This window comes from Phascolarctos cinereus, unplaced genomic scaffold, assembly GCF_003287225.1.
Source record: "Phascolarctos cinereus isolate Bilbo 61053 unplaced genomic scaffold, phaCin_HiC Scaffold_4;HRSCAF=312, whole genome shotgun sequence".
In the NCBI taxonomy this organism is placed as follows: Eukaryota; Metazoa; Chordata; class Mammalia; order Diprotodontia; family Phascolarctidae; genus Phascolarctos; species Phascolarctos cinereus.
In genome coordinates, this window is record NW_027555847.1 from 14752372 (window position 1) to 14774845 (window position 22474).

The 22474-nt window shown below is 40.3% G+C and overlaps 1 long non-coding RNA gene across 1 annotated transcript; it reads right to left on the reverse strand.

The window, feature by feature from the left end:
- Positions 1 to 898: 898 nt before the first annotated feature.
- On the reverse strand, positions 899 to 22383 carry LOC110197029 (uncharacterized). Its single transcript, XR_013485785.1, has 3 exons — positions 21908 to 22383; positions 1635 to 13194; positions 899 to 1433 (listed from the first exon to the last, which is right to left on the reverse strand). It is a non-coding gene; the product is annotated as an uncharacterized LOC110197029 (long non-coding RNA).
- Positions 22384 to 22474: the final 91 nt, after the last annotated feature.

Consider the following 22474-nt stretch of genomic DNA (forward strand, 5'->3'; position numbering starts at 1 on the left):
CTTTTTTGTTGCTTTTTATTTTTGTAAATAATGGTGTTATTCAATGGCCATTGGTTAAAAAAAGAAACCTGATGAGTATATATTGGAAAAACACTTGCCTTTTCCAGTATTGCAACACCTATTCTGCTTTCCAGTTTTTCAAGATTATTGACAGTGAGGGGCTCAGCAATCACCCTCATCAGCTCTTTCAGTGTCTGGGCCTCCTGACATTACCTTATGGAAGGCAGCTAGATGTTCTCGTTCTCTCTCTCTCTCTCTCTCTCTCTCTCTCTCTCTCTCTCTCTCTCTCTCTCTCTCTTCTCTTTCTCTCTCTCTTTTAGAATTGTAATTTTTGTTATTCTGAACTCGATAAACATGTGCATACATGAAGATTTCCAGGCATGCTCGAAAAAAAGGATTGCATGTGAAATTGTGAGTCTCTATCTCATACAGATTGGCTTTTCAAAAAGTACAATTTTAACACATTAGTTTCAAAACTGCTCTGCTTATCTTTGTCTCCCTCTGAACTTCCATTCTCTTCTGTGCTTAAAAAAATCTTCCTTAATCTGCTTTTCTTTTTTGGCATCACTCTCCCTATCTCCCCTCCCTTCCTCCTCAGTTCTACCCCCTCCTCACCCAAAGCCCTTCTTCTCTTGTAGCACATAAGCACCATCAAGCAAAGCAAATCCATACAAAGGCTTTGTTTGAAAATGCAAGTCTCATTCCACACCCGAGGTTCCCAGTTTTCTGCCAAAAGGTGGACGGAGCGCTTCTTCATCAGTTCTCTAGAGTCATGACTGGCCAGTTCATTGGTTAGAGTTAAGTCTTTGAAAGTTGTTTTTTTGTTTGTTTTTTTACAATGTTGCTGTTCTTGTACACATTTTCTCCTGGTCTTGCTTATCTCACTCTGTATCAGATCTTTTTTTTTTTTAAAGAAGAGCTTTTATTTTCTCCACTCTGGTGAAAACCATTTAAGTAACTGTTCCTTTGTTCATTCTTGGCTTTTTTAAAAAAAGTTCAGTATTTTATTTTCCCCAATTACACATAAAAACAATTTTCAACATTTGGTTTTAAATTTGAGTTCCAAATTCTCTCCCTCCCTTCCCACCCCCTCAATGAGAGGGCAAGCAGTTTGATATGGGTTATACATGTGTAGCCATGGGAAACATTTCCATATTAGTCATGTTATAAAAGAAAACATAGACCAAAATAAAAACCCAAGAAAAATAAAGAAAGTTAAAAGAAGTATCCGTATCAGTTCTTACAGGTCTTCTGAGGCAGCTTTGGCTCCATCCCTTTCATGATTTCTTATGGCACAATAATATTCCATTCCATTTCCTCAGGTGCAGTAGTTTGGTGGTGGATGTTTAACAACCAGCTCTCCAAGAATGCATGTAAACACACTTTTAAGATTAATCGGCATTATTAACATTCTCTCCACCAACTTCTTAAATCTGTAGATCAAGAAAAAAAAATAAAGTAAACCTCAGTTTGTAGCATTGTTGATTTCCTGGGTTTAAATGCTCACATTGACAATTTAACAATCAGCTTTCTCCAGCATAAATAGAATCTCATTTTGTAGAACAGGAGAGTTTGGATAAAAAGCAGCAGAATTACACAGAGATGGCAGATAACAAAATTTGATTTTTACTTACAAAGGGAAGAGGAGAATGGATGCCAACAGCAAGCAGCCTCAGTGTTCTGCTCCCATTGCCTTCAACCAAGGGCAGCCCCCAGTGGGGGAAGAAGGCTTCTAGACGTGAAACCCCACACACCCATCGAAGCCTCAGAACCTTTCAGGGAGACAAAGAAGACAAAGCGCTGGCTAGCTCTAATAGGAGACTGGCTTGCTATCCATTCACCCAGAGTGGAGCTGAGTGGTGTAGTCAGGACCAATGACATGAGGTTTTGTTGTTGTTCAGTCTTGTCTGACTCTTTGTGAATTTTCTAGGGTTTCTAGGGCTTTTCTAGGCAGAAATACTGGAGTGATTTGTCATTTCCTTCTCTAGCTCATTTTACAGATGAGGAAACTGAGGCAGAGTTAAGTGACTTGCCTAGGGGCACATAGCTAGTAAATGTTTGAAGTCAGATTTGAATTCAGGAAGAAGAGTCTTCCTGATTCTAAGCCCACTGCTCTATCTACTGTGCCACTTGGCAGCCTGGTTATCTTCTACAGCACCTAAGAAGGAGCGAGGAGGGAAGAGGAGGGACATAGGGGATTGTACCTCTAGCTGTGCCAATCAAGCAAAAGGTTGGGGAAGAGGGCAAAGCCCAGTCTCTGGATTTATTAGTCTTGGCAAATCCCTCAGAGTTGAGGCCACGCCAGTCAAACCTTTTTTTCACTGTTGCCCACATTTATTATTGTAATTAACCAAACAAATCACTCCACCCACCAGGAAGGGCCAAGCATCACCACTCACAGAACTGAGCTACCAGCTTACCAAAGGGAGATACTCTCTTATTATCTATCTCCTTCCTTACATTGGGCACCAGCTCCCTATTTACCAGCCACAGTGAAATGATGTATTCTTCAGAAAGACCCAAAGAGGGATAAATTGGACATTGTAGGGTATATGGCTGCCATTTTTAGCTTCAATAACATGTAGAGCCTACAAGATTTTGCTAGGATTTTCTGTGTTCCTGGTTTGCTTCCAATAAAGCCCTGGGCATTAGCATAAGCAGCCTTGGCTCAGGATATTGGCAGGAGGTTTCCGTAAATCAGCCATACAATTAGAATACCCCAAGGCTGAGACACATCGAGCAGTGGGCCTGAACAAAGTCTAATAAGCTAAACTTTAATTTCCTTTGTCTTTCCCCCACTGCCCCCAACCACGAGAAGGATGTGTGTGTGTGTCCCAAGCGTTTCTAGCTCCTGCGATGTCTTAGCTCCCTGTGGTAGGTTTATGACCTAGTAAATCCTAGATGATTAACTATGCGGGGCAGTAAAAATTCTGTGGGGCTTCTGGGTTTGTCCTGCTTAGTGGGAGAGCTGCTTTATTGTTTTACTCATTAATCTATATTATACAAACTTTGCTTTGCACACACATGGTTATCAGCATTTAGCCCACTACCTGGCACATAGTAGGCACAATAAATGTTTGTTGACTGACTCACTGACTGATTTAGACAGGGACTGGATCCATGATTTCATTGGGATAGGGAAATCCCAGATGAAGAAACTCACTCTGCCAATATAGATAGGAATTTTAGCTGTATCTTATCCATATTTGAGATAAGAGATGTTAGGCGTCTTGCCCAAGGTCACCTAGCCAGTATTTGCCAGAGGCAGGTCTTGAATTCAAGATTCCTTGGCTCTGGGGCCAGCCAGCTATCCATTATACCACCCTGCCTCTTGATCTCAAAAGGCATCTGCAATTCAAAATAAAACTTTGGGGGGAAAATGAGTTAGAATTTCAGAATTGGAAGGGACCTTAGGGGCCATATCTAAACAAGAATTCTGTCTACACCCTATCTGACCAGTGGTCAATCTGAGGTGGTCCCTTCTATCTGGGGACAGCTCCGATTCTCTGGAAGTTTGTCATGGCATCCAACCTGCCCATTCACGTCAATGTAGATCTGATTTAGCAGGTTATAAATCCACCCCCTTCCCACTAGCCTCCTCTTCCTTCTGATTGGAGGGCTGGAGAGTGAGGTGCCAAACTCTTCCCAAAGCCTTCCTTTACAAAGGGCAGAAACTGGCCTCAGCTTGCTCTGCTTTCCATTTGCAGCTCTGCTGGATTTCAGCTCCATGGTACGCCGTGGTGTCTCTTCCCTCATCCCTTCCCAGCTTTCTTACGTGTGCTGTTTTCCCCCTTTAGACTGTAACTCCCTTGAGGGCAGGAACTGTTTTTCTTTTTCTTATTTGTATTCCCAGCGGGACCAGACAGTGAGGCTGGTGACCTTACACAGCTCTCCCTCACTCAAATCAAAGTCAATTGCAAATCACGTCATCATCTCTCTGACGTCACGGTCCTCTTCACGAACGAAGGACAAACACGACAATTCCCAGCACTTAACACAGTGTCTGGCACATGTAGGTGCTTAATAAATGTTTATTGAAGGGACGGCTAGATGGCACAGTGAATAGAGCACCAGCTCTGGAGTCAGGAGGACCTGAGTTCAAATCCAGCCTCAGACACTTGATGCTCATTAAATATGTGACCCTGGGCAAGTCACTTCACCCTGATAGCCTCAGTTTCCTTATCTGTAAGATGAGCTGGAGAAGGAAATGGCAAACCACTCCAATATTTCTACCAAGAAAACCCCGAATGGGGTCATGAAGAGTCGGACACTACTGAAAAATGACTAAACAGCACCAAATCCCCTTGCTGTTACCTGACTGCTTCTGCTACTAATTTCTATCTTTTTTTTTTTGGCTAGGCAGTGGGGTTAAGTGACTTGCTCAGGGTCACACAGCTAGTAAGTGTCAAGTGTCTGAGGCCAGATTTGAACTCAGGTCCTCCTGAATTCAGGGCTGGTGCTCTATCCACTGTGCCACCTGGCTGCTCCTCTGCTACTAATTTCTTCACACAATTTCATCAAAACAGTTTTTTTTCCCTACAAAACTGGATCAATTCCTACTCAGGCTTCTGCCAAGTTCTTCAATGTCTTCATCAAATCAGACTCAGTCTCTTTCTCTGCCCCCTATTATCTTTCAATTGCCTTAATCAGAGCCTCCTAGCATTCAATGACCCACCTTTCACTTATATAACATAATGACCCACCAAGTTTTCCCAATGAAATCAACAGGCCTTATTTAATCCCACCTCATCTCCAAATAGTCATATTTTAGTCATATTATTTTTTCTTTCCTTTTTAGTTTAGTTTAGAAGGACCATATTGCTCTATAGCTCTAAGCTCTCAACATAGCCTACCATCTCACTGTGTCCTTGAAACTGTTTCATATAGTTCTGTTGTTGTTCAGTCATTTTCAGTCATCTCTAGCTCTTTGTGACCCCATTTGGAGTTGTCTTGGCAAAGATACTGGAGTGGTTTGTCATTTCCTTCTCCAGCTCATTTTACTGATGAAGAAACTGAGGCAAACAAGGTGTAGTGACTTGCCCAGGGTCACACAGCTAGTAAGTATCTGATGTCAGATTTGAACTCAGGAAGAGGAGTCTTTCTGACTCCAGGCTGACATTCTATCCATTGCACTACCTTGCTGCCCATAATAGTTACATTTTCTCAATTTTTAAAAAATAAAAGTTTTTCTGTATGCCTCTTTAAGTCATCAAACTGTCCATATAAAAGGAGACATCAATCCACATCCTTTACAAGGTGATTTGAGTTTTAATATTTATACAACTGTTTATTTTCTGTCTCAATTTATTTAAATCTTATTTGAAAATGGTTTCTTCATACATATGTTAGCATTATTATTAAACTAAAGGTTTCTTCCTGCTTTTTTCAGTTATCAAAATATCCATCTATGACAGAGGCAATACCTTACAGCATTTACCAGTTTATTTAAATCTTTTCCTTTATGCAAAACACTTTTTCTGTCTCTTTCAGCACTAAACTGCTCCAGAGGAAAGGACCAGTATCTTAAAGGGAAAGTATCCTACACATACAAAATAAATACAAGGAAATTTTTTTTTTGTAAAAAAACACTAGCACATGGAGAAACAGAAAAGGCTCTGTGTGAGAGGAAGAGCATACTGAGGTTTGAGAAAAAAGTAGTGATGCTAAGAGATCCGGTTAGAATCGTTAGGCATTCAGGGTATGGGGGAAGCCTCCCAATCAACCAGGCATACAACTTGGGTGTCATTCTCCACACCTGACTCAAACTCTCTGAACATATCCATTCTGTTGCCAAGTCTTCTTGCTTTCACCTTTACAAAATCTCTCATATACTCGCCTTCTCTCCCATCACCTGTCTTCATCATCTCTCCCCTGGACTATTGAAATTGCCTAATTGGTCTCCTTCCTTCTAATCTACTGATCTCTAATCCATGCCCTACAACCGTCAAATTAATGTTCCCAAACAAATCTCATCTTCAAATTCTTCATACACATATTTTAGCAATTTTAAAAAAGATTAAACCAACATTCTTTTCGTACTCCTTTTAGAAGTCAAACTGTTCATTTGTGAAAAAAGTAGTATTTTATATCTTTTACCAATTGGTTTGATCAGACTTTTTTTCTGATTCTGAGGATCACAGAATCTCAGATTTGGAATAGACCTCGGAGACCAAGTCCAACTCTGATCTGAATAAGTATTCCTCCTTCAGCCCAGCTGATATTCAGTAATTCAGCCTCCAGTAAGGAGAACTCCCAAGACAGCCTATATTAGTAGAAAGTTCTTCCTGAGGTCAAACCTAAATCTGCCGCTTGGCTGCTTCTACATATTGCTCTTGGTTCTGCCTCCTGGAGCCACACAAGTCCAAACCCTCTTCCATTTGACAATCCTTCAGATACTTAAAGCCAGCTATAATGTTCCCTACCACCTCCCCAAGTCTTCTCCTCTCCAAACTAAACATTTCTAGTTCTATCAGCCAATCCTCATATGGCAGGAAATGGACGCGTGTTGAGCTTGCAGTCCACTAAGACTCCTGGAGACAATGTCAAAAATGAAATTGTGATAACATTTAACAATATTAACACTCAGACAGCACTTGTCTCTGCTAAAATATACTTTGGTTCAAAGTAGAGAGATAGTGCAAGACGCTTAGGGAATGCTGCCACCTAGTGGCAGTCAGAGAAAGAGCCCTGGTGACATAAATCAATCATTTGGCATCTTTTTTAGAGTCAACATTCCAGTATTATTGAAAATGATCAGGGCATTTGATTTAACTGTGATTAAATCAATAAGCATCTGTTATCAATCAATTAACAAACATTTATTAAACATTATTTATTAAAAGTCTAATTTAATGTCATTTTGTCAATCTTCATCCATCCTTCTTGACCTTTCTACAGTCTTTGACACTGCTGATCACCCTCTTCTCCTTTTCTCTAGAATTTTCTCTTGGTTCTCCTCCTACTGTCTGATCACTCCTCTGTCTTCTTTGCTGGATCTTCATTCAGGTCATGGCCTACTACCCAAGGGTAGCTCACTGGGATCTGTCTTCTCCTTTACAGCTTCACTTGGTCATCTCATTAGCTTTCATGGATTTAACCATCTCTTCTATGTAAATGATTTGCAGATAAATTTGTCCAACACTAATCTCTTTCCTGATCTGCACTCTTGCCTCTCCAACTGCCTATTGGATATTTCAACCTGGATATCTCATAGACATCTTAATCAACATCTCCAAAAATGAATCAGAAATATTGTTCTCTACAAACATGGAAGATGACATGGTTTCCTATTTTGGCAGCTTCATTAGTGTGAGTGTGGGGAACTCCCAGTATGAGAGCTTCTTCCTCCAAGCTGTATCATATTAGAACTACTCTATCACTTCTGAGGTTGCCAGGAGCATCAAGAGATTAAATGAATTGCCCAAGGGTGACACAGTCAGATGAATCAGAAGTAAAACTTAAAGCAAACGCTTCTTCAATCCAAAGCTAGCTAGCTACCTGGGAAGGGACAGGGAGGAAAACTGGTCATGCTAAACCTGAGATGGTGGGAAATAGCAAGCCTATTTTTTAAAAATGCAATAAGCTGCTGATGCTCTTGGAAGGGATGTAAATAGGGTACTTTAAGGTTACATACCTGAAATCATTTGATTCTCACTGTTGTGAAATAGACATCATTGGGCCTATTTTGTTGTTGTTCAGTTGTCTCAGTCATTTCTGACTCTTCGTGACCCCGTTAGGGTTTTTCTTGGCAAAGATGGTAAAATGGTTTGTCCTTTCCTTCTCCATTTATAGATGAGGAAACTGAGGCAAACAGGGTTAAGTGACTTGTCCAGGGTCATACAACTAGTAAGTGTCTGAGGCCAGATTTGAAGTCAGATCTTTCTGATTCCTGTCCTGTGATCTATCCACTGTACCACCTCACTGCCCTGGGCTCATTTTATAGATAAGTAAGCTGAGACTCAGAGAGAAGTGACTTGGTAAGCTTAAGTCAAGGTTCTTTATCTCTGAACTTAGTACAGAGGACCTGAAATGGGTTAATTTCAGAAACCCAGCTCTCCTGCTAATCACTGATCTATTCTAGCTTCAAGAAATTTTACAAACCTTGGGGAATATGTATGAAAGGAAAGGAGTTGGGCCTGATATTTTAATCCACCAAGTTATCCTTCAAGGATGTCTGGTTTGCTATCTAAAAGTCTGAGCTGCTATCTTGCATCTGGACTCAAACAATGAACACTTCTTAGTCTCATGAGAGAAGAATGGGGTTTATTGCTAGCCTCCATTACCAGACTTCCAACCAATCATGTCATTCCCTCCACCTCAGCTCTGTAACCAATCATGTCGTCCTTACTCCCATGAGGTCATCTACCTCTTTCTGTTCTTTGTTCTGTACTTACTCCCCCAAACCTATCAATGGGAGCTGACCATCTCCTTGGAGTCTTTGGCAGAAATGGAAGCAATCCACAGACCAGTAGCATGCCTCTGCCAATGTTATCTTGCTTGGAGCTCTGCCTCGGTTTACCTTTTTGTTAAATTCCAAATACAACAGTCAGCACTTAATAAATGCTCATTGGCTGACTGAAAGAAAAAGCACACTTTCCATCAAACTGAACATCTCCCCTCCCATTTCCTCATTCCCTCCCTATCTGCCTGTTCTAGATTCTTTCACACATGTTCTTCCCCAGACTTCTGTCTTCCCAAAGGCAGGCACTGAGCTGATGACTTCCAGATTCCATTTCCCTTCAGTATATAACCACGGTGTTTTATATTTGCTTTAAACAAATAATAAATGGGACCTGTGATTTCATCAGTGCACGGAACTTCCTTTGTGGAAACTCTTACCCCAAAGGCAACTCAGGGACTTACAGAATTGCCTCAGACATTAAGGGGGTAATTGAGCTACCCAGGGTCACACAACTAGGATGTGGAGGAGGAAGGACTTGAACCCAGGTCTTCATGACTCAGGGTCAGCTCTCTATGGACTTGGTCTTTGGCTCTAAAATACATTTTCAAAATGTGCAAAATCATATATCTTGGTGACAGGGGGTGGGGAGAGGGAAGGAGAGGGAGAGGAAGGAGACCTGACATGAACCAAAAGAGCAAAGACTTAATAAATGTGGACTAGGAGTGACTGGAGGGAGCCTGTTTGATGAAATCAGAGCTCTGCCTGTCAGACAATAGAAGGAAGAATCAAAGGCTGAGGGTTCTGAGGAACCAGTGTTTCTGCCATTAGTGTCTATTTAGAAGAGGAAAAAGGGAGGAAGGATTGTTCCCAGTCATTTTCATAGCTGTGCTCTTGTATTCTGGACTTCACCTATCTCTCTGGGCACCTGGGCTGGTGATCATTCACCATTTCTAGCCCACCTCAGATTCCCTACATGAATGTTCTCTGCTCATCTTTGAGCCACACTTTTACCCAAACTTCTCCCTGGCTACTTCTATCATGCGGTATTTTCCTCTATCAGAACTGAAGTTCCTTTTATTTCTTTTTTACTGGTTGTGAATTCACCTTATTCATTTTTTCATATTGGTAATTTTATTGTCTTCTTTCTTTCCTGAATTAAATTAATTAATGGATTATCTATATTATTGGATTTTTAAAAACTAATAGTTTTATTTATTAGTTTAAAGGTTCCTTTGATTTTCAGGATTTTTATTTTGGTGCTTAATTGGGATTTTAAAATTTGTTGGTTTTCTTGACCATTTGTTTTTTAGTTGCACAACCAATCCATTGATCTTCTCTCTTTATTGATGAACACATTTAGAAATAGAAATTTCCCCCTTACATGTTGCTTTGGCTGTATCCCTAAAATTGTGGTACATTGTCTCGCTGGATCCATTATTTTTGTGATTTATTAATGTGTCCTTTCTTTAGAATTCAGCTTTTTAGTTTCCAATTACTTTTTAATCTTGGCTTCAGAAGCCCTTTATTGAATGTCATTTTTACTACATTATGTTTAGTAAAAGATATATTTAACATTTATGCTTTTCTGTATCTGTTTGTGAGATTGTTATGCCCTAATACAGATAGTTTTCACTTTGCAAAAGTGGACTGTTCTGCAGACCTCTATATAAAGTGATTTTTATATAATGTGAATTTGACCACGATCATAGGGAAGAGAGGGAAGTAGAGGGGCAGGAAGGGGGCCAGCATATGGTTCAAGGAGATGTGGCAGCTGAGGACTGAGAAGGAAGGAGGAACACTTGGGGGCCAGGGCTAGCCACTTGAAGGCCTGGCTGGAACCAAGGGGAAGAACATACATAGGGCAGATATATAGGGGCCAGATATAGACACAGACAGGAGAGGACAGGTGACATGTGGGGGTTGGGGCAGACAAGTGGTAGTTGAGTACAGATAGATGGAAGATAGACACACAGGGGCTAGGCACAAAAGCGGGTAGATGGAGCAGGGCAAAGGTCTCCTTTCTCAGCACCAGAGGTCTCAAGCCAAGCTCCTGATCTAGTGGCAGCAGTGGTGGTGGTGGTCTCTCCTTGTGTTCATTCTTCTGCTTTCACTTGGAGAATTTGGACTTTTTTTTTGGTGGGGGTGGTGGGAGGCTTTGGAATGTTGAACTGAGGGGCATGAATGGAGAAAGAAAGAGAGAGAGCACAGTACTATACAGCAAAGTTAACATAGGTGTTTTTTATGGAATGTGTATTTCTTTCTGGATTCTTTACATAAAGGTGAATTTGCATAATGTGAATTTATGTTAATTTACGCAAAGCTGAGAAATAGGTATACTCCTTTCTATTCCCATTCAATATTCTCCAGAAGTTTAGTGTATCTAACTTTTTAAAAATTCTATTCAGATCCTTTCTTGTGTATTTTTTGGTTTAATTTATCTGAGAAGGTCTGAGAAAAGTAAATTGAAGCCACCACTATTATAGTTTTATATATTTCTCCCTGCAATTAATTTGATTTTTCCTTTAAGAATTTATATGCTGTGTCATTTGCTGCATATATGTTTACTACTGATACTAATTCATTGCCTGTGGTGTCTTTTAGCAAAATATAGGCTTTTTTATGTATCTCTTTTGATTAGGTCTATTTTTGCTTTTGATTAGTCTGAGATCATGATTGCTACCCCTACCTTTTTTACTTCAGCTGAAGCATAATAGATTCTTCTCTAGCCTCTTATTTTAATTATCTGTGTGTGTTTCTGTTTCAAGAATATTTCTTGTAGGGCAGCAAGGTGGTGCAGTGGATAGAACACCAGCCCTGGATTCAGGAGGACCTGAGTTCAAATCCAGCCTCAGACACATAACACTTACTAGCTGGGTGACCCTGGGCAAATCACTTAACCCCATCGCCTATCCAAAAAAGAAAAAAGAATATTTCTTGTAAACAAATTGGATTCTGTTCTAATTCATTCTGCTACCCTCTTCTGTTTTATGGGTGAGTTCATCCCCATTCACATTTAGTTATGACTGCTAACTGTATATTTCCAACTATCCTACTCTTTTGTACTTTTCTATCTCTTTTTCCTCCTCCCCCTCTCTAAGAGTTTGCTTTCCTTTTTACCTAATGCTTCCTTTAGTCTACCTCACTCTTAATCTCCACCCTCTTCCTTTCCCTTAATGTCTTTCCCTCCTATTTCCCCATTGGGTAAGACGTATTTCTATGTTCAGTTATGTGTATATGTGCAAGAATGAAGCTTCTTGAGGGCGTTAACATTTTTTCTTTGTATCTCCAGCACTTAGCAATATGCTTGACAAATGGTAAGTGCCTAATTATCACTTTTTCCTTCATTCAGGGCCAGCTCCCTGTGTTATTGAAAGATGTGGGCTGGCAAACAATGTAAAGGGGGAGAGAGCATTGCTTAATTTGGTGAATCAGAAGATGGCCCATGAAGCCCTGAAGGACAACAGAGGAGCGGGAAGGGTCAAAGCCACAGGAGGAAACTGTTTACCTGGATGCAGACAAAGGTTCATATCCCAAAAGCTCAGCAGATGGTCAGGAGCTCCCCCAAATCAATGAGGGCTCTGTAGAACCAAACATCACAGCGTATCCACTGTTTCCCCAAGATGTAGGAAGAAGGCTAAGGGAAAATTTGGGGAGAGATTCCCAAGCGCTGAGTGTTGCAAGGTCACATGTATTGAACATCACTGGAAATCTCATGGATCGAATGGGACAGCCTCCAAAAAACTGAAAATAGGTGGCACAAAAAGGCATCAGAGAGGCCCATGGTGGGTTCGGAGGGTGTGAGTAGACTGCAACCAATCTAGTACAAGGAAGAAACTCCCATGAAGAGCTGGAGCAACAGATATCATCTTAGATCCATCTGAGCATCAGAGTAAATACTTATGCATGTACATAGAATCACAGATAGAGGGCTGAAGGGACCTCAGAGGCAGCTAAACAATTCAGTGAATGGAGTGCTGGGATGGGAATCAGGAAGAACTGAGTTCAAATCCAACTTCCGACACTTGCTTACTAGCTCTGTGACCTTGGGCAAGTTACATTCTGTCTGCCTCAGTTTCCTCTTTTTGTAAAATGGGGATAATAATAGCACCTACCTCTGAGGGTTGTTGTAAGTTTCTAAGGAGATAATATTTGTAAAGAGCCCTGCAAACCTTGAAGGCTACATCAATGTTAGCCATTATCATCTAGTTCTACCTCTTTATTTTACGGAAGAGGAAACTAAGGTGTAGAGAAGTGAAAAGACTTGTCCAAGGCCACACAGATAGTAAAGGCAGAGGCAGGGTTTAAAACCCAAATGCTTTCTATCACTAGCTAACTAAAAAGGGCCCCTGAGAGCAGATATCTGCTCTGCCAATGCCCAGTCAACACAGTCCTTAGGGAGGATTTGACGGTGCTGTACAGATTGACTGTATGATTACAAGCATATTACAGTTTCTCAGTTACTCTCCAGTCTCCGTGTCTTTGCCCTGGCTGGTCCACATGCCTCGAATGCCCTTTCTCCTCCTCTCCACCTCATACGATCTCTGGCTTTTTTCCAGACTTAGTTCAGGTACCTCCTTCTGCAGCTTTCTTTTCTCGATCTCCTCAGCTGCTCATGTCTTGCCCCATTACCTTCTGCCTCTACAGTATGTTGTATGTGTCTTACAAGCATTAGCCGCATACGAGCACAGGTGGACTCTCCAGAGCGGATTGTTAAATTTGCAGTGCGAGCATTCACACCTTGGAAATCAGTAATCCCTCTCAATCAGGGCTTCATTTGTTGTTTGGTTGATTGTCTAGAGTTAAGAAAATGAATGCAGAAAATGTTAATACAGAGTCCACTTTAAAATGTGTTGTGCAAATAGTTTTTAGAAAGCTGGTTGCTAAACAGCAGCACATCTCTACTCATTTGTATGTACTTATCTAAATATATGTTGTATTCTCTCTTGCTCCTCCTTAGAATGTAAGCTCCTTGAGCAAAGGGACTATTTTCTCTTTCTCTTTGCATTTGAAGCACTTAACAGAGTACCGCAGGGTAAGTGCCAGATTCGTGCTTGTGGACTGATTTTATCAAACCATTCTCATTTAACAAGTCGCTCTTTGGATGTTTACCCTGCCACCTTCTGCCTAGAACTGGCTACTCCAAAGACCCTTCTGGATAGTGGTCAACACTCATCCTCACACTAAGACCACAGAGCATTGCTGGGCCATTCACTTCCATTCCAGAAAATGAAAAGGGGGATTTTTTTTTAACTCCAATGTACACTCACTGAAATTTTTTTTTCACCTTCTTTGAGAAAAATGTCAAAAACACTGTTTCCAAACAGAGATGCATGAGAGCTTGACTGTCTCCTGCAGTTAGCATCATGTGTGTTTCACCTTTACCCCCATAAGAGATTATCCTTTAACCACGCATTTATTTATTTATAATGTTTATGCCATGTAAAAGTGTTAATGCCACACAAGTCAGCCGCTCAAACCCTCCACAGACAGATCTGGGAAGAATGTCATCAGCACTAGTAGTAAAGTACTGCTATTAACTGAAAAGGGAATTGGGTGCCTCCTGTGTGTGTGGGGGGAGGTGGTCTTTTTTTTTGCTCTAGATTCAATCCAGAATAACTCTTCCTCCACCCCCTCACCCTTAGCCCACCTCACTGCTCAACCCTAGAATCAAATATATACATATACGTGTGTATGCACAGACACATATAACACACATACGTACACACACACACACATATACACATATGTATATTTACATATACACATGTAAATATATACACATACATATATCCACACACACAGATATAGATATATACACATATCCTAAGGGTTAGCTGCCCTTGACCTCCTTTTCATGGACACTGCAAAGGACACTCGTGGGCAGAGCACCACTGCTTCCCTCTAGTGATAGGACTCCCAACCATACCCTGTGCATCAGGTTTCTGATGTCCAAAGACACCATGGTCAGGCTAGAGAAACTGACTAGCTTAGAGAAGGGCATTTGGCTTTTCCAGTCCTCATGGCAAGACGTACCAGATCTACTGGCCTACCTACCTTTCCTCTCAATCTACAATTTTTTTTTCTTAAAGGCAACGAGGTTAAGAAACTTGCCCAGGGTAATACAGCTGATAAGTGTCTGAGGTCACATTTGAACTCAGGTCCTCCTGACTCTAGGGCTGGTACTCTATCCACAGCTATCTAGCTGCTCCTTTTAATCTACAATCCACCCTCATAGTCTTTCCTACATACACACACACACCCCAAGGATCCCTGTTCAGTCTATAATGCATGTAAGTGAATGAAAAATGAATGAAGGAATGAATGACTGGAAAGGTCTTTATTAAGTGCTAACTATGTGGCAAACACTGTCCTAGGTGCTGGGGCTAAAAGTACAAAAGCAAGACAGGCCCCTGCCCCCAAAGAGCTTCCATTCCAACAAAGGGAGGAACTATGGAGAGGGCCGTGGAGGACTATTTTGATTTGGAATGTCACAGGGATGGTGAGGAGGATTATAAGGGAGTAGACTGCCATGTTTTCTAGCAGCAGTAGTGGTGTTGAGTATGATGATGGGAAGGGGGAGGGACAGATGGTACAAATATGGCAGCAGTAGGAAAAATGAGACGATGGCATTGGAGCAGCAAGAGTGATACAAGGTAGCCCCTGGGAGGCAGTGCTCATTCATCAAGACCTGGGGAGGAGGGAGGGGAGAGAGCTGGGGCAGGAGATCCGAAGCTGAAATAGTTAAATCCTCCAGGTGCTCTCTGATTGGGAAAGCTTGGGAGCTGGTGGGAAAAGAAGCAGGTCTGTGGCTTGTACTTTGGGAGGATTCATACTCTTCCAGGCTTCCTGGACAACACTGTCTCACTACAGAAGAACTGAAAATCCAAATATTAAACTATGATTGGGTTAAAGAGGAAATCAGAAAAATGTTAAGATTATTTGAAAGATAATGATTGTGGGACAGCTAGGTCATGCAGTGGATAGACATTGGCCCTGGAGTCAGGAGGACCTGAATTCAAATCCAGCCTTAGACACTTACTAGTTGTGTGACCCTGGGCAAGTCATTTAACCCCAATTGCCTCACTTAAAAAAGAAAAAAAAAGAAGAAGAAGAAGAGGAGAGCTTGGAATATGACATTTCAAAAGGCAAAACATAAAGGTTTACAACCAAAGATTAACTATCTGGCACAACTAAGTATATACTCTTTGGGGGGGGGAGGCAACCTCTAATGGAATTTGGGACTTCTAAGCATTACTAATGAAAAGGCTAGAACTGTATAGGTACTTGCATATGGAAATACAGGTGCCAAGAAAAACTTAAAAGGTACACATAGTTGCATAATTGAAAAAGAATATGTGGGTGTGAATTGTTTACATATTAAATGAAAAATAAGAAACAAATGTCTTTTTAGAATTCTATTTTCTTTAAGGACCATAAAGAAAAGTTAAATTGACAGGGGGCCCGTGGGTAGTTTTGTTCTGTTTTAATGGCCATAGGAGAAAACAAGAATTGGAGGGACATGGGACTATACTGAAGAGGAAAGGAAGCAAAAGGGGAGGAAAATGCATAATATAGATGCATCAGATGAACAGTATGTAGTCATGGAGAAAGGAGTAAAGGAAGGAATTTCAAGAACCTCATTTTCAACTGAATCTGATAAAGGAAAATTGAATACAATTAAATCCCTCCATGCCACACACCAATATGTAATATTAATGTGTAATAATAACTCAATGGGTGGAGAAGGGAGGGGTCTAAGAATGAGGACAGGATAGATAAAGGAATAGAGCTAAGCAAAACAAACTTAGAGTTAGAGTGAGGAATGTGAAGAGAGGATTAAAAGGAAAGGAAACCAAGTACAAACCTGGGATCAGGTGTGAGGTAAGGAGAACTGCAGCAATAGAAAGTAAACAGGCTGTTTCATTTATAAGATCATAAGTATCAGGCAAACTCCTTTTCCTCTACCATCTTATTTGTAAATAGTGAGATGGGAGCAAAGGAGGGAAAAGTACAAGAGGATAAGATGGAGGGAAGTGCACAATTAACAACGATAACTGTGTGAATGGGATTAATTCACCCATAAGATAGAAGAGGATAGCAGAATGGATTAAAAAACACAATTCAACAATATATTGTTTGCAAGAAATATACTTGAAACGCAAAGGTTCACAGAGTTTAAATGAGAGGCTGAAGCAAAATGGGTCACGCTTCAGCCAAACTTAAAAAAGCAGAAGTAGTAATCAAGATTTCAAATAAGACTATAGTAAATGGAGGTAAGATAAAAAGAAATTAGCAGGAAAATTACATTATGCTTAAAGGTACAATAGATAACAAATCAAAATCAATTTACATATGTATTTATCTTGTTTATTTATATATTCTATAGTCATATACAACATAAATATGTTACATTTATTTATATTGTTATTTATATTTTTTGTATTTGTTATCTATCTACACGCACCTAATCATTTATGTCCTTCGTAATCCAAGAGGATCAAAATAACATCACAATGTTGGGGGTCAATGCACAGTGTGTCCAACTGTGGCTGATCAAACCAATACTAGCTCAGAAGGCTCTACCACAGGTAGGCACAAATGGTTTGTATGAATATTTGGACCTGATAACATAACATCTAAATACTTAAAGCAAAAGTTAATCAAATTGTAGGCAGAAATAGATAGTAAAACTATAATATAGTGACAGATCTTAGTTTATCCTTTCTAGACATAGACAAATCTAACCAAAAGACAAACAAGAAAGAAGCTAAGGTAATTTAGAAAAATTAGAGGTGATAGATCTCTGGTGATTACTGAATGAGAACAGAAAGGAATTTGCACACACTCAGCTTTGCACACACTCAGTATATGACACCTTTACAAAAACTGACTATGTATTGGGACATATAGACCTTGCCCTCTCTCAAAAAATGTAGAAAAACAGAAGTACTAAATATATAAGTTACTGGACACAATGCAATAAAAATTATATAAAGAAACCTTAAAGAATGAATGTAAAAGCAAATGGACAATAAATAACATAATTCTAAAGAACTGATCAGTTGAAGAGTAAATTATGGAAATGACAGAAAATCTCATTAAAGGAAATAACAATAATGAGATAAAATAGCAAATCTTATGGGATGCAGCTAAAGCGGTTCTATAGGGAAAGAAACACTAATCTCTAAATGCTAATACAAATGAAAAATAGAAAGAACAAATCAATGAATTGGGCATGAAATTTAAATACTTGAAAAAAACAAAGAAATCCCAACTAAATAACAAAGTAGAAATTATGAAAATCAAAGAAGATATTTTTAAAATTGAAAGCAAAAAGACCTTAGAATTTATCTATAAAACCAAGACCCGTCTTTTTTCATTCATTACATTTATTTTTTAAAAATTCTAAGTTCCAAATTTTCTTTCTCCCTCTCACCTCCCCCACGCATTGAGAGGGCAAGCAATATGATGCTCATTATGCGTGTGAAGTCATACAAAACATACATCCATACTAGCCACGTCGCAAAGGGGGAAAAAAAGCAAGAAGAATAAAGAAAGTGAAAAACAGTATGCTTCAATCTGCACTGAGAGTTCATCCATTCTTTCTCCAGAGGTGGACAGCATTTTTTTTTAGCATGAGTCTTTTGGAGTTGTCCTGGATCATTGTATTAATTAGAATAGTTACAAGACCTGTATTTTTTTTTAAACTGGCAAAATAAATAGCTTGCTAACCTGATTTCTTAGAAGAGAGGAAAACCAAGTTGTTCATATCAAAAATGAAAAAGAGGAACTTACAAAAATCAAAGAAGAAATAAGAGAAATGGTTAGAAACCATTTTGCCAAATTATATAACAAAACTGACAACTTAAAGGAAATAGATGAATATTTAGAAAATTTTAAAATAGCCATAATAACAAGAAAGGCTATTTAAGTAACTCAATGTCAGAAAAAGAAACTAAAGCCATAAATTAACTCTCAAAGAAAAAACTCCAGGAACAAATGAATTCTATAAAAAATTTAAACAACAATTAATTTGAATACTACATAAACTACTTCCATTCTGGAAAGCAATTTGGAACTATGCTTCCCAAGTTACTAAACTGTTCATACCATTTGACCCAGCAATATTGCTTCTGGGTTTACATCCCAAAGAAATTTTTAAGAAGAGGAAAAGGATCTATATGTACAATCACATTTATGACAGCTCTTTTCATAGTAGCCAACAATTGAAAACTAAGGGGATGGCCTCCTATTGGGGGATGGCTAAACAAATTGTAGTATGTGAAGGAATGGAATATTATTATACCCTGAAAAATTATGAAATGGACAGGTTCAGTGGAAGCTGAGAAAACTTGGACGAACTCATACAGAGTGAATAGAAGAATCATTCATACAATTATAATCCTATAGTGAAAAACAACTTTGAAAGAATTTAGAACTCCAGGAAATGCAATGATAATCTGAGAGTCCAAAAGAATGAAAATGAAACCCACCACTCATCTCCTAAAAAAGAGCTGTTGGATTTGATCATGAAGAGAGAGACATACATGGCTAATGTGGAGATTTGTTTTGCTGGACCATGCAGCTATGTATTAAGGGCTTTGGGAGGGTATGTGTGTGTTAAAATTTGCTCAGTGGGAAGGAGGTGTTGGGGGGAAAGACTAATTTTCAAAAGTGCTTGGTAATCGAAAAAATTAAAAATTAAAAAAAGAATGAAAGCTGGTTCTCATCAAAAGCTTTTCTGCGTCTATTGACAATTTCCTTTTGGGGGAGGCCCTTGGTTTATGTTGTATGCTTATGATCTTTCTATCTTTCTGCTGCTGAAACAACCTTTCGTGCCTGTTATAAACCCTATTGGCCATGATGCATAGTCACAATAATGTATCACTGTGTTTGATTTCCTAATATTTATTATTTTTGCATCTATATTCATTTGCAAAATTGGCCTATATATTTCTTTTTTAGTATTATCTTTACTTGGCTTTAAAATTAATACAATATTTGCTTCATAAAAGGTATTGGGCAATGTACCATCTTTCTCTATATTTGCAAACAACACAGGCATGGTACAAAAAATACTTTCTACCCATTGCAAGAAGTGGAGTGTTCATCCCTAGGACCTTAAATAGATCCCTTAAATGGAGGTCTTACCTTACTCCAGGCAGCTAAGTGGTATAGGAAGTTAAGTGTCTGGAGTCAAGAAAACTTGTGTTCAAATCCAAAGTCAGATACTCACTGCCTGTGTGACCCTAGACATGTCACTTAACTTGTCTGCCTCAGTTTCCTCTATTGTAAAATTGGAACCTTAATGGTACCTCACAGAATTGTTGGGAGGCTCAAATGCAATAACATTGTAAAGGCTTAGCACAGTGTCTGACACATAGTAGGTGCTTAACAAATCCTTGTCGATTTGACTAGCTACCAAAGCGATGTTTTCGTAAGAAGAAAGCTGATCATGTAACTTCCATACTCAATCAAATCTAGTGGCTTTCTGTTGCTTCTAGAATCAAAGAACTCCTCTATTTCATTTTTAAAGCCCCTTATAACCTGGCCCCAACCTGTCTTTCTCATCTCAGTGGACCTTACTCTCCCTCCCATATTCAGCCCACTTTTTGATCTAGCCAAATTGGCCTCTCTTTCTGTTCCTCATACAGGACTCTCCATCTCTCAACTCTGTGCCTTTGACAGGCATGGAGTGCAGGCGTTGACTTCTAGAGGAGCTAGGTCAGACAGTGGAGAGGATGCTGGGCCTGAAGTCAGGAAGACCTGAGTTCAAATTTAATCTCAGACACATACTAGCTGTGTGACCCTGGCAAGTCCCTTAACCTCTGCCTCAGTTTCCTCAACTGTAAAGTGGGGATCATAATAGTACATCCTTCACAGGGTTGCCTGGAGGGTCAAATCAAATGAAATATTTGTAAAGTGCCTAGCACATAGTAGGCCCTTAAAAAAGTTTATTCTCACAAGTCATTCCCCAGGTGATAAATGGTCAAAGGCTATGAACAGGCAGTTCTCAGATGCAGAAATTAAAGCCATCTATAGTCATATGAAAAACTGCTCCAAATCACTATTGAATAGAGAAATGCAAATCAAAACAACTCTGAGGTACCTCATTACACCTATCAGATTGGCCAACGTGAACATGACAAAACAGGAAAATGTAAAATGTTGGAGAAGATGTGGGAAAATTGGGACACTAATGCACTATTGGTGGAGTTGTGAAATGATCCAACCATTTTGGAGAGTAATTTGGAACTATGCCCAAAGGGCTATAAAAATGTGCATACCCTTTGACCCAGCAATAGCACTTCTAGGGCTATATCCCAAAGAGATCATAAAATTAGGAAAAGGACCCACATGTACAAAAATATTTATAACAGCTCTTTTTGTGGTGGTAAAGAACTGGAAATTGAGGGAATGCCCATCAATTGGGGAATGGCTGAGCAAGTTGTGGTATATGAATGTAATGGAATACTATTGTGCTATAAGAAATTATGAGCAGGCTGACTTCAGAAATACCTGGAAAGTCTTACATGAACTGATGCTGAGTGAAGTGAGCAGAACCGGGAGAACGTTGTACACAGTAACAACCACGTGGTGTGATGACTGACTTTGATAGACTTAACCCTTCTCAGCAATACAAGGATCTAAGACATCTCCAAAAGTCTCATGATGGAAAATGCCATCCACATCCAAAGAAAGAACTATGGAGTTTGAATGCAGATCGAAGCATACTATTTGCTATTTTTTCTTCTGTTTTGTTTTGTTTCCTCTTTCTTCTGGTTCCTTCTATTGGTTCTAATTCTTGCTTACAACACGACTAATGTGAAAATATGTCTAATAGGAATGTATATGTAGAGCCTATATCAGATTGCACACCCTTCTTGGGAAGACAGAGAGGAAGGGGGAGAAAATTTAAAACTCAAAAGCTTACGGAAGTGATTGTTGATAAACCAAAATAAATTAATAAAAAAAATTTTTTTAAAGTTTATTCTCTGCTTGTCCCTTTTTCATAGTCTCCTTAGTCCTTCAAGACCCAGCTCAAGCATCACATGAAGCCTTTCCTGATTCCCCCCATGTGAGTGCTCTCCTTTCCTAACTACGTTCTATTAAATTATTTTGTGTATCTTCATTTATTCACTTTATATTAATGCTACATGAAGTTACATAGGTACCTGTCTCCCTCATTAGAACGTAAGTCCGTTGAAAGTAAGGACTGTTCCATCGTTTACATTCTTATCCCTAGACAGCCTGTATATAGAAGGAGCCCAATAAATGCTTGTTGACTGTAGCATCGAAGTGTGTTAGGGAGGTTGGGGGCGGGGAGAGTGTGGCGAGAGGTGGTAACGGTAATCAGCGGTCAGATATGGGTTGGGATACTCGATCTCCGAAGTGGTCCCTTCCAACTCTGAGATTCTTGTGAGGTCCCCTCTTCCTACCTCCCAAGTCTTCCAGAGGTATATCCCTGGGGCGCTGAGGAAACCTGGCCAAAGGCACAGGACCTACCCTGATGTCCTTCGAGAGAGATGACAGGCAGGCAGCCAAGGCATTTCTCACTGAGCAGCCGATGGACAGGAAGCATATCTGGTCAAATCGCCCTTCCTCTCCCCTACCTCAGGTCGCCATCCTCCCCAAGTTGGGGAGGGGACTGGCCGACGCCCCTTCTCTCCACCTCAGCAGACTACCAAGCCAGATGTGGACTTTCTCTCTCCTCATTTCCTCGGCTCAGCCTTCCTAATGTCTTTGGATCTCCTCTCCCATAACCCCTGAGACTTTTGCAGGGTGGCCCCGGAGACTGGGAGCCAGGGATGCTTCCCAGGTTCTTCCGTGTACCGGCTCCCCAGCTCCGCCCCTGCGTGCTGTCGGGCGCAGAGGGTGGGTTCGTGGCTTCTCCTCTCCCCCCTCCCAGAGTACCCTCTGCCCCAGGATTCCCAGGGGCCTAAGGGGAGAGAGTCTCAGGGCTGTAGTTTGTCCACTCTCTCGGTCCAGCTTGCCCTGGGTAGGACAGCTGGAGGCCAGATGTGCCGGGGGCGGGACTGGGGAGGAGGACCAGACAGGACAGCGCAGCGGACG